A 17,811-nucleotide genomic window follows, 5' to 3' on the forward strand; every position below is an offset into this window, starting at 1 on the left:
AGCACCAATCATTCAGGAGGCCGTTTTCTTAATTAAGATATAGATCTAAAGGGAACGGAAATTTACTCCAGATCTCAGTGCCCATGGTACAGCTCAGCGACAGACCACAGGACTCCCGATTCCTCAGACTTAAGAAGCGCGTACATCGCTTTTGTTCGAGGATCGAATCTCGACCCCTCCGGACCAATGTCCGATTCTCTAACTCTGTGGACTGGTTCATAAAATAAATAAGTAAACGTTATAAGGTGATCTTGAGGCTGTGAACTCCGCAATTATCAACAATAATTCCGATGCGGAACTGCATTGAAAAAAAATGAAACTTATGAGGCAAATGTCATGTTGCGGTGAAATATAGTCTCTACAGTAATATTCACTTGCATAGTAAATTAAACGGAGAAAAATAGTCTAGATCAGTGTATATAGAGAGCCGTAGCATTCTTCTCAACCACACAGCGTGAAGGGATAGTACAGGGATTAGTGAGTTGGCTTGGGAAAAAGGCTTTGAAGTTGCCTGGCTGGAAATTTAAATTTTACGGTAAATATTGAATTTACAGTAAAAGTATTGGTACCCGGAGTTGCGATACCTTTCTCCATAAAGTTTCATGACCTTAATTTACAGTGCAATTGTATAGGATAGAATGCTTATAGTTGTCGTAAAGGATAGAATGGGTATAGTTGTTGTATAGCATAGGAAGCGTATCGTTGTTGTATAGGATAGATTGCGTATAGTTGTTGTATAGGATAGATTGCGTATAGTTGTTGTATGGGATAGAATGCTGATAGTTGTATGCTTATATGATAGAATGCGATAAATTTTCGACACTTGAAGAGAAAATTGAATACTTTTTTTAAAAACATTATTATAAAAAATAAAATGCATCATTTCTAAAATGAAAAACTAACAAAATATGAATGTTTTTTTCTTTCTTTCATAAGGCATATATTATAAAACAATGCGCATTTTAAACAAACTTTCAAATTATAATTTTTCTAAATCTTTTAAATGCTTTATTTTTTGTTATTAAGAAAACCAAGTTTCTAATCAAGCTCAGATGAAGGGAACTAACTTATATTTAAAAAATATTTAATACTCAGTTAATAATACTGTTTTTTTTCCTGTTGCATGAGATTTTTTAACAGATCTTTCGCGTCACTGATTTCAGATCTATTTCTCAGCTGCAGTTTTAAGCAATTTAAACTGAACGAGGATTTTTTTTAAAAATTCCCTCGAGTGGCTACTTAACGTCATCGCTTTTCTGCCACGTGGGAAATGGTAGGAAAAGGCGATAATACATTTCAGTTTATGATACGATACGTTAAGGCCACACGCTTTTTCGTCTTAAATATTATTTTCAAATGAACAAACAAGTGTATATAAGCCTATATATTCAGACAAAAAATAAAATAAACTGCAGATACCATTTTGAAAATATCTGTAGCTTTCAGACGGAAACTAATTTCAGATTTAACATCACGTACTCGCATTGGTAAGATCAATCACATATATATAAACTCATGTTTGTGAAAATTGCAACGCCATGAAGGACATACGCGAGTGAGCTGAAATTTTCAGGAAATGCAAAGTAGAGCATAATATGCAAATGATTAGAATTTCACACCCGTAGCGCATGCGTATGCTGAGCAGCTCCCTCTGAACGGCGGATGGATCCGAATAAATAGACGGCTGTAGCGAGGCGTGTATGGCTATCGGCGGTTATCTGCTAGTGGTAAACGTTAGCTCAGACGTTACTTATGCCTCTTCGACGAAAGAGAGCGAGATTTCAACAACTTACGGAGTTTGAAAGGGGGAGAATCATCGGCCTGCGTGAAGCTGGATTGTCTCATCGTGCAGTAGCAGCTCGTGTGCAGCGTAACAGCAGCACAGTGATGCGTGTTTGGAAGCAGTGGACGGACGAGTGTCAGACAACTCGGAAATCCGGGAGTGGACCCCGAAATGTCACGTCAGCTCGCGATGATAGACACCTGGTCCACATGGTGCTGACAGACCGTATGGCTCCCTCTAGACAACTGGCAGCACAGTGGTCCATAGCTACAGGTGTTTCATTGTGTGCTTCATCAATTCGTAGAGGTCAACTGCAGCGTGGACTACGCGCAAGGACTCCTTTATACAGGATAACCCTCACGCTGAACCATATCCGCCTGCGGCTACAATGGGCCAATCAGCATAAGGACTGGCGTACTGATTGGCAGCATACCGTGTTTTCTGACGAATCCCGCTTTAATTTGTGGTACCATACTGGCCACATTCGTGTCAGACGCTATGCCTGTGAACGCCACCTTCCGGAGTGCATTATCGAACGCCACAGTGGACAAACACCCGGAGTTATGGTCTGGGGTGCCATAGCATATCATGGACGATCTCAATTGCTACGAATTGTGGGTAATCTGAACAACAACCGGTACATCAGTGAAGTTTTACAGCCCCAAGCTGTTCCCTTCCTTCAAGCCTTGTCAGACGCTGTATTTCAACAAGCAATGCCCGCCCTCATATTGCTAGGACTGTTCAATCCTTCCCTGCATTGCGGCAGGTACAGCTTCTTCCTTGGCCTGCGTATTCTCCAGATACGTCGCCGATTGAACATGTGTGTTATTTCGTTGGTCGGTGCCACGCTCGTGATCCTCGTCCTGTTGCTTCTACAGACGAACTTTGGGTACGCATGCAAACTATATGGAGTGTTCTTCCTCAGACAGACATTCAAAATTTTCTTGACTCCATACCACGTCGTGTAGCAGCGCTTACTGCGGTGCGTGGTGGCTACACAAAATACTGATTTCGATCTCTTGTTATTGTTTGTTTGCTTTGAAAGTTTAATCATATATTTGCATCACTACCACTCAACCGTGTAGTAAATTTCATTCAATTATGACGATTCCTTCATGGTGTTGCAATTTTCACAAACAGGAGTTTAAAAGCAACAAGAAATTATTTCCGCAGTGCAATCTATTGAAAACCATTTATACAAGCAAAGTGCAAAATAGAAATAACTTTCTTCTTTCTTTATCTTATAAGGAAAACATTCTCTACGTAGCCTTTCAGCTTTTCCAACACATCAATCGCTGATATATTATATAAAAAAATATGTCTAAACTCTTCCCCTCTTTAAAAAATGTTATTCAGAAAAAAGTCTAAAAATCATATATATACTTTACCGGACGAAAAAGAAGATTGATTTGAGTAAGTTTCCTTTATGTATCGTAAATAAACAAATTTCACAATCAAATGTGACTATAAGGGCGTGAAAAGGAAAAAAAGGCGTCTTTTTCTAAGTATACACACTGTCATAAAGTATCTTGGAATAAAAATTCCATCTTTTTTGTCATTCATAGAGACATTCAAACTGAAGATGGTTGGGCGTATTCCAATCTCGCGAAAAAAATCTCTACGCTGCGTTTATCCCGAGCTAAGCACATCCCATCATAAATTTAACTTTAAAGACATTTTGATGGGAATCTACACGAATGAAATAGAACGTATTTTAAAGCAAACTTTCGACATCGTCTGCGACAAAAATTTTTCAGACCATATCCTGAGCGTTGCCAAATCAAACTATTTTATTTGCTAGTATAACAGAATCTTAGGTTATATCCGCTAGAGTAAATATTTATTTAAAAGTTAATTTAAAATTCTTCGAAAATATTCGTTTACTTAAGAAAATATTAAATTTGTTTTGTGACTTTCCGCGCTGATTTCCGAAAACTGAGTTTTAATTAAAGCTTTTATTCTTTCGTACTAGCAAACGAGAATTCTTTAAAATTCCCTTTTACACCTGAATCAACACATTTCTATTAATAATTTAATTTTATAATTTTCAAAAACTTTTTTATATCATTAAATGGGTTCAATTTTTTATAATGAATATTTTCTTATCGTTACATCAAATAAAGCGAAGATATTGGTTCTATATGTTTAATTCAGCTGCGTTAAGCAAATTAAATATTTTTAAACTTTAAGAAAACATAATTTATTCATCTTTTGATATCTTGGGTGAATTTTGTGAAACGAATTGAAAGTGTCATAATTTCTTTAATCTGATATTTCGATAAAAAAAATTACTGGGTAAAAAGAAAAAAAAAGATTTTATAATTTTTATAATTATATTTCACAATTATTTTACAAAAAATCTCGCCTATGATCGAAATTTGAAGATTTTTGTAAAGTTAAATATTACATTTTTGAAGCACAAAACTTCTTTAAACGCTTTCTATGATAATAAGAAACTGTTAGTTTTGGATAAAAATGTTTGTTTTAAGCAGGTAAGTTTTTTTTTTCTAAAACTGATGAATTAAAAAAAAATAGATGAAAATTAAAAGTGTTTATCTAAAACTCATAAAAATAGAATTTGCATAAAATATTGTAATTAATATATTATTTTTTCCTGAATTATTTTGATCCTTAAAAAATTTAAAAAAGTGTATCTAAATATAAGGAGAAGTAAGTAATTTTGTTGGTTTTAAAAACGAAATCTTTTTTGTTCAGAAATATTTATCGTTTTTTTTGGGGAAGAACAAAATTCCGTGATTGTATTAAGAAACTCTTTATGGTTATAACCATTTTATACCAATTTAAAAATTGAAATTTTTTCATTAAATGATATTGTTAGTACAAATAAGCAAAACGATTTTATTTCACTCCTGTTTTTAAAGTTTATTTTAGATAAGACCTAGTTTCAGCTGATCTTTGATACTAATTAGCATTAAAATCGCAATAAAAAGAAAGTGTGCTTATTTGTTGCTCAGTCTCAATAGAATGTGTGAGCTGTTCTTTAGCTCTTTCAGTCACATTAAATTTCGGTTGAAGAACTTGGTCAAACATCGCAGATAGTGAATTGATGTATTGTTCTATAATTTATTTATTATTTTGACGTATTCATACAAACAGTCACAAAACCATAAATGAGATGATATTCAAGCTGATAACTGTGAGAAAAGCTATTTATTTAATGAGCGGTTAGTTGATACTGTAGATTTAAGTTGTTGACCCTCTAAGGTTTATAACTTAGTGTCCGTCTCATTTTTGTTTACTTCTGAACAACTATTTTTGCAGTATAAATGAATAACACTACTTCGTTTTAAGGCTGCCGTTTTCTGCTTAATTTTTATAAAAATTATTGAATAAAAATAGGATCGCGTAATTTTATACTAGTTTAATTGATTTTTTTTAAATATTGTGCATTGTGTGGAAGCAAACTTTTTTAATCAATTCAATAAACAAAATTTTCTGACCTAATCAAACCTATTGTCATAGATTTTAGTTATATAATTCGTAAAAGGAATTTCTGTCACGTTTTTATTTAAACCTGTTTATTTCATTCTATCACATGGTAAATTCTCTGCACAGAAAAACTTCATAAATAGCTTTTCCGTCTTTATTTTTCTTAAAAAGATTAATGATGACTGCGATTTTTTTTCAAATAGGTATTCTAATTCAACATTGAAATACATTAAAGAACAAGAAATATAGTGAGAAATGTAATTACATAAAACAAATTATAATTTTCCTTACCAGATGTACTTTTGTCTTCATTAACAAGTGGCATTCTCAAAAAATTCATATTTAAGAATTTTGTGGAACTAAAATAATGTAACCAAATGATTACAGCAAAATTCACAAATTCAACTAAAAATAATACGACAAAAAATAATAAGCTTACCAATCTAATTAGTAGTTAAGCCTTTTAACATAACGTGACGGTAAAATTACTTAGGCATGAGTGTTTTGTCACGCTTTGGGAAGGATACTTTTTATTTCTTAAACTTCTTTTTATATCTTCTATCAGCAGAAAGTGAAACTCTTGACACATTTTTCTGAGGTACGCTTTGTCATGCATAATACTAAAGAATTCAGTTTAAATGGACACAGTGAGCCAAAAAATAAACGGACCACCCTGAATAGCTTTTGATCGGCCGTTCTAGGACAGTATCTTAATGGTTCGAAGGGTTGACTTCGAATTAATTAGTGCGTACGATATTTTAAGTTACGAAATCAGACAATTAACGCACTTTCTCTGAATAAACATACTTTTTTTTTGTTGAAGGATTCGAATTTCTGACCCCCAAAATATAGGGGGGGGGAAGCTGCAATCTGGAAAATATGGACCTGATTGTTCAGTGATACTCGAGAGCTCTTTAAACGAATTGAAAAATTTGTGTACACATTTGCAAAATTCGTTTATACAAAGATAGCTCCTTGCAAAATATAACGTATAGTAATTATTTTTCATTTTTCACTCCTTAAAAATAGTCGAAGTAATTTTGAATTGTAAGGTATACAATTTCTTACAATAATGCAATTTTAAACATCAAAATGCGAGAACAGTCGAATAGTTCCTGAGAAATTGAATTTCAAAAATACGACGTTTTCTAAATTTGATTTCTCAGGAACTATTCAACCGTTTCGCTCAAATTTTGTGCTTTGGTATTTAAAATTACTTTTCATAAAATGCTGTAAAAATTGAAGAAAATCAAATTTAAAAAAAACGATGCAAATTTACTAAAAGTTATATTTTGTATGGACTTATATTTGAATAAACGAATTTTACTACTTAGTGCAAAATATTTTCAATTCGCTTCTAAAAGTTCTCGAGATAGGGTGAAATACGCAAAAAGTAAAATTAACATTAATGGGCTTTGGACCATTCTCCTGAGGACCCTGTTTCCTAGATTGTGTTTATCCCTTACATTTTGTGGATCAGAAATCAGAAGAGAAAGTACGTTTTTGTGTCTGACTTTGTAACTTATAATATCGTCTGCACTAATTAAATAGCATATTTGAAGTCACCACGTCGAACTATTACGATTGTGTCCAAGTTAGTGAAGATTCCATCATTAAATCAAGTTATATAGAGTGTCTTTTTTTGTGAGCTGTACTTTAAATTTTATTATTATTATTAAAACGTCATATTACCAAACTATCACATTATACTGTAAGCTAATGATAACGATTAATCAAGTATCTCTAATTTTAGATTCACAGAATGTTATTTTGGAGAAATTAAGTTGTTCCGTTGCTCGTTCTACGCTTTATCTTCCACCTACCTCCAGCGTCATTTTATGAGTTTCAGCGATTTATCAAGTTTAACTTTTTCGCCCCATTCAGCTCATTATTGTTTGGTTTGAAAAAAAGTCTATGAAGTTTTAATGCATGGAAATATTTAACCGTACGTAAATTAAATGCATAAGGTCACCTTTTCAATTAAAAAAATGACCCTACTCCGGTTTCTAAATCTCTTTGTCTCCATTTTAGGTCCATTAGCTAGATAAAAGGTTAATGTTTCATTTTAATTTCTAATGGTACCGAAGAATTATGCGCGGTTTTGTTCTATGTACTTTTATTTTCAACCCTCTGACAGACGGTTCCGAATGAATTATTCCGTTTATTTCGTTTGAGACCGTTGAAAGCATTTAGGAAAGGAAATATTATCAATTTTTTTTCCTTCACTTCCCTATGCGGGTGATAAATTAAACTTTTTCAGCTGAATAAAGAGAAATGATTTAGACAATTATGTAAATGACATTTTGTTCTTAATTTTTTTTTCTGAAAAAACTTTCTTTTTTACTTCAGAAAAAAGTTGAGTTGAAATTGATGTCAACAGAAAGAAAATATGTATAGCTTATTTGTTTTTTTGTCATTATTCCTGTGACAAAAATATATTTATTTTCATTAGTTTTCGCGTATTTAAACTGTTTGTGTAGTGGAATTCCGTTGCTAAAGTTTAATTATTTTATTCGACTCCTTAAACGTAACAAATAATGAAGTAAATAACAGAGATAAAATACTGAATTAAAAGTGCTATTAGTTGTTACTGTATTATAATAGTATTTAAAAGTACTATGGTTGTCATAAAATTGACAGTAAAATGTACGAAGAGTTTACAATCGTAGTAGAATTAGCTCATTTGTTTCTATTAGGAATTAAAATACATTAACTACTTATTTATAACTATTATCATAATAACTTTTCAACTTTATTTATTATTGATCATGTACACTATAACAACTTATCAATATTTCATAACTCCTCATTAGTTACATTACAACAGTATAAAATACTTGCATTGTAACAATAGGTTAATTACAATGTGCAACACATTAATTAAGCATTATAAAAATGTTTCTATTAGAGTATAACTTGTGGGGCTAGGCTACCGACAATGTCCAGCATCATTTATCTAAAGGTACCAGTTAGACTGATAAGTCTAACTGGTACCTTTACTGGTACCTTCCTGATACCTTCCTGTTAGATTGACTAGACAAATACAGTGCTAACAGAGTACCTAACCCAGGAGGTTCTTCATCTAAGTTTAATCTTCTTCTATCTTCTTCTCCATCTAAGTTTAAATAATAATAAGGGTTGAAAGAAGGGGGGAGGATTGATAGCGAATTGTAAATCTATATTGGGTGAAGGTTTAGCTCGTAAAAATGCAGTCTAGAATATAAACGTGATAGCAAGTGATGATAAGCAATAAAAGACATAAAATCTGTACAAAAGAAAGAAAGATACAATATTTAAAGATATATTCAATTTAAGGTTATGACTCTCTGTACACTCCTTCGCCTCCCCCCAGCAAGTCGGGATTCGCAGGCACAGAGTGTACAGTTTGTCTGAATTTCGAAAAAATAGCCAAAATTGTTCACCACTGAGGAAGAAAGCTGTGACTGGACTAAATTTAGCGTTAGAGTCGATTAGTTCAAAATCTAAAAAAGAAGCATTCAATTTTTGAAGGTAATGGTTCATTTTTTCTATTTTGAATTCATTATAAATGGTCTTATTTCTGACATACCAGGTGGATACGCCTTGAAAGTTTGTGTTCGAAAACTTGAAATCTCTTTATTTGGGTCTTGCTTAGGGCACGCCAGGCTGGGGAAGCTTAGCAAATTATCGGTCGAATACATATTATGTTAACGTGTCTCTTTGTATTAAGGGCCATTCTTGAATCGCTATTAAGAAGGGGTCTTAGGGCTTGGAATGCTGCTTCTGCCTCTCCTAAGAATATCTGAGATATGAAGAACGGGTGAGTGTGATGCCTAGATATTTGGCTTTTGAAGTCTTTGGGATGTCTTCATTGAATAGTATTATATTGCCGTTTACATTTAATTTTCTTTTACAATGTTTTCTAACGATGAGGGGATTTGATTTCGTAGTGTTGATTTTGACCTTTCATTTACTTACTACACCAACTTTCTACTTCACAGATGTTGTCTTGTAACATTTTTATCTCTCTATTTGGCCACATGGACCTACTTAAAATAATTGTATCGTCAGCATAGAAAACAGTGAGTTGATTGAGGTTTGATCTAATCCGTAAAACTAATTAAGAAGAGTCCTAAGATTTAGGAGCACCATCTTGTCCAGTTGATGAGAAGTAGTAGTTAACTCGAATGGAAAATTTTCTATTGTTTAATGAGGAGGGTGATATCGTTCGGAGTATTATTCTCGATCATTTTATGTATTAAGCCGGCGTATTAGGAACAGTCAAACGCTTTGGAAACGTCCTGCATGAAAAGACTTCCTTTTTTATAGAAACCTTCACTAATGAATTCAAGAATCCTAATAAGTTGTTATGCTGTTCCTAAAGCCAAATTAATTATTCGGTAAGAAGCCAAAAAAAGGATAGGTAACATTTTCTTATTTATCATTAGATAGATAACATATGAATCTATGGGCGATAAGTTTTCTATGCAGCACTTTATAGGCTTCATTTATTATTGATCATAAGCTAGAGTATAAAAACTTGTTACCTATATTGTAAACATTTACATGCTACATAATATTACATTGTAAAAACATACTACCATCATTTAATTATCATCATTAATCACGTAACTTATAGCTACAGTTAATATTGTTACATTATAAACACCTTATTAGGTACACTTATTATTATTTATCATAATTATTATTATAATAACTTGTTGGCTACATATATTATTCATCACTAGATGCATTATAGCAATCTTTGGTGGTTGGTTGGTGTCGTGTCATGGACAGAAAATAATTTTAAATGTGATCAAAGGTCTATATACAACATCTGCAATTTGAAGGCAATTTTCTTCATATAAGTCCGCCCACGGATTGTCACTTATTTGCTGCAATTGCGCCAGTATAGCGGCACAGTTGAAAAGATGCATGGGGGTTAGTTCTATGTCTGGGCAATTTAACAATCTTTGATTATTTTGTAAATTAAAGTAAAATTTTAAAAGTTTTCTCGAGCCAAAAAAAATTACTTTAAAGCATTGGATCCAGGCAAAAACTCACACTAAGACCTTCTTAAGTTCCTTATTTTCATTTTGAATATTATATCTCAATTATTTGATTTAAAAAAATCCCTTCGCTTAAAACTGAACACCATGAAAGCAAGATATTATCTATCTTCCCCTTCTTTTTCCCATATTTTATTTAATTTAAAAAAATTGCTCACTTAAAAATTATCAAAACATTATTCTACAATTAAAAATGATCAAAATACCGCTTTTAAATTCCTTAAAGCTAAACAATTTATTAAAATATTTGGAAATGGAATTTAAAAGCAATTGTACCATTTGTAGATATTTCAATGCATCAAACTCTTCCTTCATTAAATTAAATTGAAAGCAATCTTAAAATGCTGAACGTCGTTGTAATTGGAACACCTAGTTGTCAGCTTCGGCTAAGTTATAATAATAATTCAAAACAGCGCAGTTATCATTCTACACGGAAGCGTATAATGTTACGATTAATGTAGGCATTAATTGTTCAAATAGAAGCTGTGGCAACGATGGTGCATTAAGTAATTATAGGTAAAAGATTATTACGAACTCGAGAACAGGAAGTAAATCATTAGGGCCGGGTCAGATTGTAAATCAATTAATTTTCCTTGCAGATTCACGTCTGAAATTTGATGCTCGCTTTGTCATCATCATGAAAAGTGCCATTGTCTTAAAACCATTTTCTTCAAATATGCAACCTCCTATAAACTGTAAATTCAGTAAAAAGATACAAATGACCGCATGCGTAACACTGTGGCTCAAATAATACTTTTAAACATTTTACATTTTTTAAGTATACACGAAAGGTTTATAAATACTACAGTATAAATCAGCGCACTAATCGACTTTTTCGAATCTCCCGAAATTTTACGAAACTCAGGAAGTCGATTTATACACAGGTGATAAATTCGGACATTCGCTGATTGTAATGCATCGATGATTCTAAGCAACGAAAAAGTTATGAATTTTATTGAAATAGTTATGAATAGTTAGTGTCAATTTATCTTATTTACAATTGATTTATGATTTTCTCTCATCATACTTTCTTTACATTTAAAGCTTTTTTTTTTCTTTAAAGAAAAAAGAACTATTCCTTTCATGTTCAGAAAAAAATTAAGAATAAGAAAAGTTAACATAATTTGTTTAAGAGTATTTCAAAAAACAGAACACGTTAAAAACTTTTAAGACGTGCAAAAAAAAGTACAAAATTAAAATTTCTAGAATACCATCTGTGTCGGATTGCATTGTCTTTCATTGCGGATCCCAATGAATTCTACTTCATTCATATCTACCGAGTTCCACAAAAAGTCGTCTTCAACCTCATCCAAAGAATTCGAAACTTCACACTTTTTAAAAGATGACATTTGAATTCACCTTTTTCGTCACAGCATTTATTAATGCATCTTTATTTGAGAGGTCGCATCATAACGTCTTTATTTGAAGACAAATGTTTAATTTCTTGAGAGAACAATGTGCAATATTTTTAGCTTGTAAAAATTTTTTAGATTTAATATTATTTTTTAGTTTTTTCAAATTTAAAAATTTTCATATTTGGTTTTTTCTGCAGTCAATTTATACATCCGACATACCTGAAATTTGCTATCTCATAATCAATAATAGTGGTTTTTCGGTGAGACTAATTACTTCCCAAATTATTAGACGCACTATAAGATTCTTTGTAAAATCTTAACTGATACTATACAGCTTTATTGTTTTTACACGACTGCAAACTGGTTTGCACTTGTTTACGTTCATGTATCAATGGGTTGACATTGTCATGCGTTAAAAATAAATGAAAATAGGAGGAATGAAAAAGATCTCCTATATAAAAACCCAGTACATGTATGTTTAAATATTAAAGTATTAAATATAAATTCTTGCAAAACATGTAATTATTAAAAAACTACAGTGCGTTTAATAATGGGGTCTAATTATTACAATATACTAATGTAATACCTGATATAATAAATATTCTTTATTTACACAATATATCGTATAATTTATTCAATCCTCGAACTTATATATTGTTTAATTTAACCAGTAGACGAGCGTAAACAAGTGAAAACCGCTTTGAGTCACTTAAAAACAATAAAGCAGTAAAGTATCAAGTGATAATTAAGATTTCACATAGAATATTACAGTGCGTTTAATAACTTCGTCAGGGACTGTATATACCAGAATATAACATTATACGGAATATAACAACGTACAGAATATAGCTATTTTTAACAATATGTGACATTTTTAGCTCAAACCCCTCCTTATTATTGTTTCTCGATTGGTACTTTACAAGTTCCCGTTTCTTCACTACATAGCAGCAAAATACACAAGCATCTTATTGGCCACAAGAAAATCAAAACAAGTCTCTTAAATAAAATAAAAAAAGCTCTCCGAAATAATTTTAAAAAGTGAATCCAAATCCTTAAAAGATGAATGCAACTACTTTATAAAAAAGATGTTATACCACTTTAAAAATTTCGCAATATTTGAAATTATTCATTTAACAAGGATAAAAAAGATTGTATATGAATTTTTTTTATTTAATAGACAGGCTTTTTTTAAGGAATAGACAGGGCTCTTTAAAAATGTATACACTTCTTAAAGCATCAACGAACCTATCTCATCTGTACAATTAAATTCCTAATATAAAGATTGTCATGCTGAAATATACATAACATATTTCCTATCATTTAAAAAATCCCTTTTCAATAAATAAAAATCACTAACACAAATCTGTAATCTTTTTATACCACAATCATGAATTGGGTGCAGAATAAAATCTATTTTTAGAGATTTCATCTACTTCAGCCTAGCACATTAGCATAGAATTAGAAAACCGTGGCTAATGGTTTTTGATATCAAGAAAAATTAGTTTCGATGGCTAGATAAAATTTCAATTGCAAATCTTTATCACTGAAATAAAAACACGAACTATATAATTTAAATTCTGTTAAAAATTTTCAATTAATTCTTCAACGGTATCATCCTCAAAATTCTCGAAATGGCTAATAATAAAATCAAATATCTTAACTGGCGAAATTGGATAAGTTACTAAATTACAGTTTAGAAGTTAAAATTTTTTTACATTTTTAGATGCTTAAAAAAATTTCTTTAGTAAATTTATATGAATGCTTTATAAATTTGGTACTCAAAAATTTTAAGATATAAATTGAAATAATTTTTGTAAAAATAAAATATAAAGAATTGTAATAAATACCACAAAGGATGCGTAACGGATGAAAGTTCTAAGTAGTCCATGAAAACAACTTAAAAACCAGGGGATATTTCCGTATCGTGATTTGTTGCGCCAACTACAATCGCCAAGGTGCCAAATAGATTTTAAACTTAAAGTTTTTTTAAGAAAAACTTGTAGATGTTAGCCCGGGGGTGGCTACGAGTTATACATTTCGAGTTGGTCCCTTTCTGTGATGTTTTTTTTTTTTTTTTTTTTTTTTTTTTTTTTTTTAGTTTCTCGCGCGCCGCTGCCCGGAAGTTGCCAAGACTTGGCGATGATTCTGCCACAAATCACGATGTGGAGATTTTCCCAAAAATAACATAATCAAGAATGAAAGTTGATAGGAAAAAAAAATTAGTTTCTTCTTTCCGATGAATCATGAATTAACACCGAAAGTTTGGGAGAAAATGAAGATGATTCTTTAACTGAGGGTTGAACGTCGAACGTAAAGCATCGTAAACCAATTCAGGGTCAAGGTCCATCCATTTCCAATAAGTTTTCACAGCTAAGCATTCTCCTCTAGTTCGAAGCATATATGGCAACGTTACTTTTAAAAAGTAACGAGTAAAAGTACAAGTATTTTTAAAAAAAGTAACGAGTAAAAAGTAAAAAGTTCTTATTTTAAAAAGTAACGAGTAAAAAGTTCTTATTTAAAAAAGTAACGAGTAAAAAGTACAAGTAAAAGTACAAGTACTGAACAAAAATAGCAACGATTTAAAAGTACATTTCTGGGAAATCGAAAATTCAAAGTAACCTAAAATTTTATTGAATAATATTCTTACGTTCTTTAATGTTTTTGCAAAATTGTTGTTATTTATTTAATTATTTTTAATTTTGAAAGTTATGGACATTAATTTATTTTTAAATTCGGAAGAATATTGTAATATAATCGCATAATATAATTTAAAAATCAAATATAATTTTAATATCAAACTTTTTATGGATTTGCATGAAAAAGAAATTTTATCTATTGATTCTAATTTTTAGTTTATTATTTTTATTTATTTAAATTACCATTGATTTAAAATTGTTTTACTCTATAGAAATGCGTTTTAAAAGCACAAACATAAACAAAGCAAACACGGGGTTTCAGATAGCTTTGATCGGATAGCACAAATAGTTCTGAAGTTCTTAGAGATTTGACTGGGCGTTGTTTGACAAGGTCGGGCGTAAACATAATTTTAGTAAAAAATGTACTAGGTAAAAATGTATTTAGTAAAAAATGTATTAAGAGAAAAATGTATTATTAGTGAGTTCAAAAAGAAAATTGAAAAACGTAATGACAAAATCCAACATTTTTTATTTAAAATGTGTTAAATAAATGCATAAGACTCGAAAATGAATGAAAGTAACTTGCTAATTAGTATTTTTATTCATTTTGCAAAATAATTGCATTTCGAAAGTGGTTTCATTGACAAGGGAAACTAGGGAAGTGTGACTCGCCAATTTTGAAATAAACTAGTGGGATGTATGCCTTATGAGGAATAATTTTAGGGGGCAACATTCGTTTCGGCCCATAGAAGGTCCTATGAAAGAAAAAAATAATAATTCAATATATAGAAAATACGGTATTTTATTACTTGTTGTTGTTGTAGTTCATTTACGTCGCACTGGAGCTGCACAATGGGCTATGGGCGACGGTCTGGGAAACATCCCTGAGGATGATCCGAAGACATGCCATCACAATTTTGATCCTCTGCAGAGGGGATGGCACCCCCGATTCGGTAGCCCGACGACCTGCACGCGAAGTGGAGCATTTTATTACTTCAATGCAGACTATTAGTTATTGTAATTGTCTCATACTCCAATTAATTTGTAATTAATTGGTAGATTAATTACTTTTCCAATTAATAAATTAATTGGCAAATTTATTAATTAATTATTAATTAAATAATTATTAATTATTAATTAATTATTAGTTAATTAATTATTAATTGATTAATTAATTGATTTGCAATTACATACTCTAATTATTTCAGAAAAAAATTCTTAAAATTTTAAAAAGTTTGATGTCAATTTTTTTTTTAATTAGCCTAACAGGTTTTTCGGAAAAACTACAGATATATAAAATTTTCGAAATCAATTTTGACAATAAATATGCATTATATAGTACGTGAAAGTAACACAAAAATTAATTGGAGTATGAGGTAATTACAATGACTAATAGTCTGCATTAAAGTAATAAAATACCGATTTTTCTATATGTTGAATAATTTTTTCTCTCTCATAGGACCTTCTATGGGCCGAAACGAATGTTGCCCCCTAAAATTATTCCTCATAAGGCATACATCCCACTAGTTTATTTCAAAATTGGCGAGTCACACTTCCCTAGTTTCCCTTGTGAGTCTGCTGCGAGAATATCTCAGAACGTGCTTAGCCACGCTGAATAACCGCTCCACGGGACGTCAAGGTATTTAAACACGAAGTTAGCTCTGAATGCATATATATTGCACATTAATTTTATAAATTAAAAAAACCTAAGTATTTTTTTTAATTAAATTTTTTTTTTAGAAAGCTTACCGAGTTTCATAAAAAAGTAACGATTTCATTCGACATTTCCGTTACAAATACTTGTACTTTTTCCCTAAAAAAGTAACGAAAGTGCAAGTAAAAGTACGTACTTTTTACTTGTACCGGCCGTACAAGTAACGAAAGTAAAAGTACTGCCATATATGGTTCGAAGTAGCGGCGAATATAAAAAGAATTATGAATTGAAGACTAGTAGATGATTTTTAAATTTGCTTTGTAAATCCAACTTCGTTCCGTGTGGTCTTTGGCTCCATTTACATTGCAGGGATTTCATTATCGACTATGTCACCCTTCTAATCTATCAAAAGGAACCTCAAGATAGAATCAAATTAACATGTCTCATATACTAGTGAATTGGTATTTAATACTTGTAGTGGTAGTTACGCCACAATATCAAGGAAATGCTTTTTGATATTAAGAAACATTAGTTTTGATAGCTAGATGAAATTTATTTTGTTGAAAAGGTTTGATTAGCATAACATTCGGCGAATTTACCATTCGTTGAGGAGGATGCTGATAGGTGTCCATATATTATTCCAGTCTGATGTAGGCAAGCAATTATTTAGCAAAAGTCATAAATTGTTTAATAAAGAATCAGATTATAATAAATAAAAATGTTTTATTTTTGAAATGTATGTGCAATCATATGGAGCACCAAAGTAAAAAAAATATCCATGCATATTAATTAATAAATTTAGAAAACAGCACGGATGGTGCGACTGCAGGGTCAAGCCCCACAAGTCACCTCCATCCATCAAGAAATCAAAAATGTAAGTGTAACGCGTACGTTGAAATAGTTTTCGCCAAGGAAAATTAAGAAATCCATGTATTGGCCATTAATTGGTTAAATTTAATGCCGAGGCTCTTTTTCTTAGCCTTACGCATACAAACGTGTAGGCGGAAAAGAAAGCGAGAGAAATAATAACGAATTTAATGAAATCAAAACATTAGCAAGCCTTTAACGATTTTCGAATTCCACGCTAAAGTGTTAGGCAGAAGTAGGTGGAATCTCTAAAAATAGATTTTATTTTGCCCTCAATTCATGGTTGTGGTATACAAAGATTACAGATTTATATTAATAATTTTTATTTATTGAAAAAGGATTTTTTAAATGATAGGAAATATGTTATGCATATTTCAGCATCACAAAGATTATTGAAAAAATTCAGTAAGAAAGCATAATTATACAAATATATTTAAATTAAAATCAGTTTAGCGAATCTTAAATCAAGCCGGGGATAGAATTCGTATCAACCAGCCAACGCCGGGATTCGAACCTCGTATCATTGGTATGGCGGTAAAAGGTACCTAATATTATAGGTTCTACAGTATTATGTTTTTTACCCTCAAACGGAAAAGTACCTCTTTTGTCCTCTTTGTATCAAAGATATGCGGAAGACAAGAATGTCATCTCCCATCAATTTTTAAAAATGAGTCCGTTTTGTACCGAAAAATGTTGAATGCAACAATATGTCAAACTTAATCTACAGAAAATGAACTTATAAACAACTATTGCAGGTAACAAAATAAATAAGAGTTAGAAAGTATATGATCGGCACAAAAACAAAAGGGAGAAAAACATCGAGGAAGCAAACACTGTAGGAAAAAAGACTAGTTATGGCAACCCAGGATAGTATACCTCATGTTTATTTATTACACCTGAGAAAATTTTGATTCTTTGTCCAATTAAATTATACAGTTTAATCTACACTGCTTGGAGAGTTTTGTAATCAATTCTAGAACATGTAATATGTTCTATAACACGTCACGAAAAGAGTCGA

General features: G+C 31.3%; 1 protein-coding gene across 1 annotated transcript in view; it reads right to left on the reverse strand.

Moving 5' to 3' along the window:
- Positions 1 to 17,811, reverse strand: part of LOC122269110 (LHFPL tetraspan subfamily member 7 protein) — a 140,988-nt gene that overhangs the window by 106,226 nt on the left and 16,951 nt on the right. The window lies entirely within an intron of this gene.

Source organism: Parasteatoda tepidariorum, chromosome 8 (genome assembly GCF_982258835.1).
Source record: "Parasteatoda tepidariorum strain Cologne lab strain chromosome 8, Ptep-v5.0, whole genome shotgun sequence".
Lineage (NCBI taxonomy): Eukaryota > Metazoa > Arthropoda > Arachnida > Araneae > Theridiidae > Parasteatoda > Parasteatoda tepidariorum.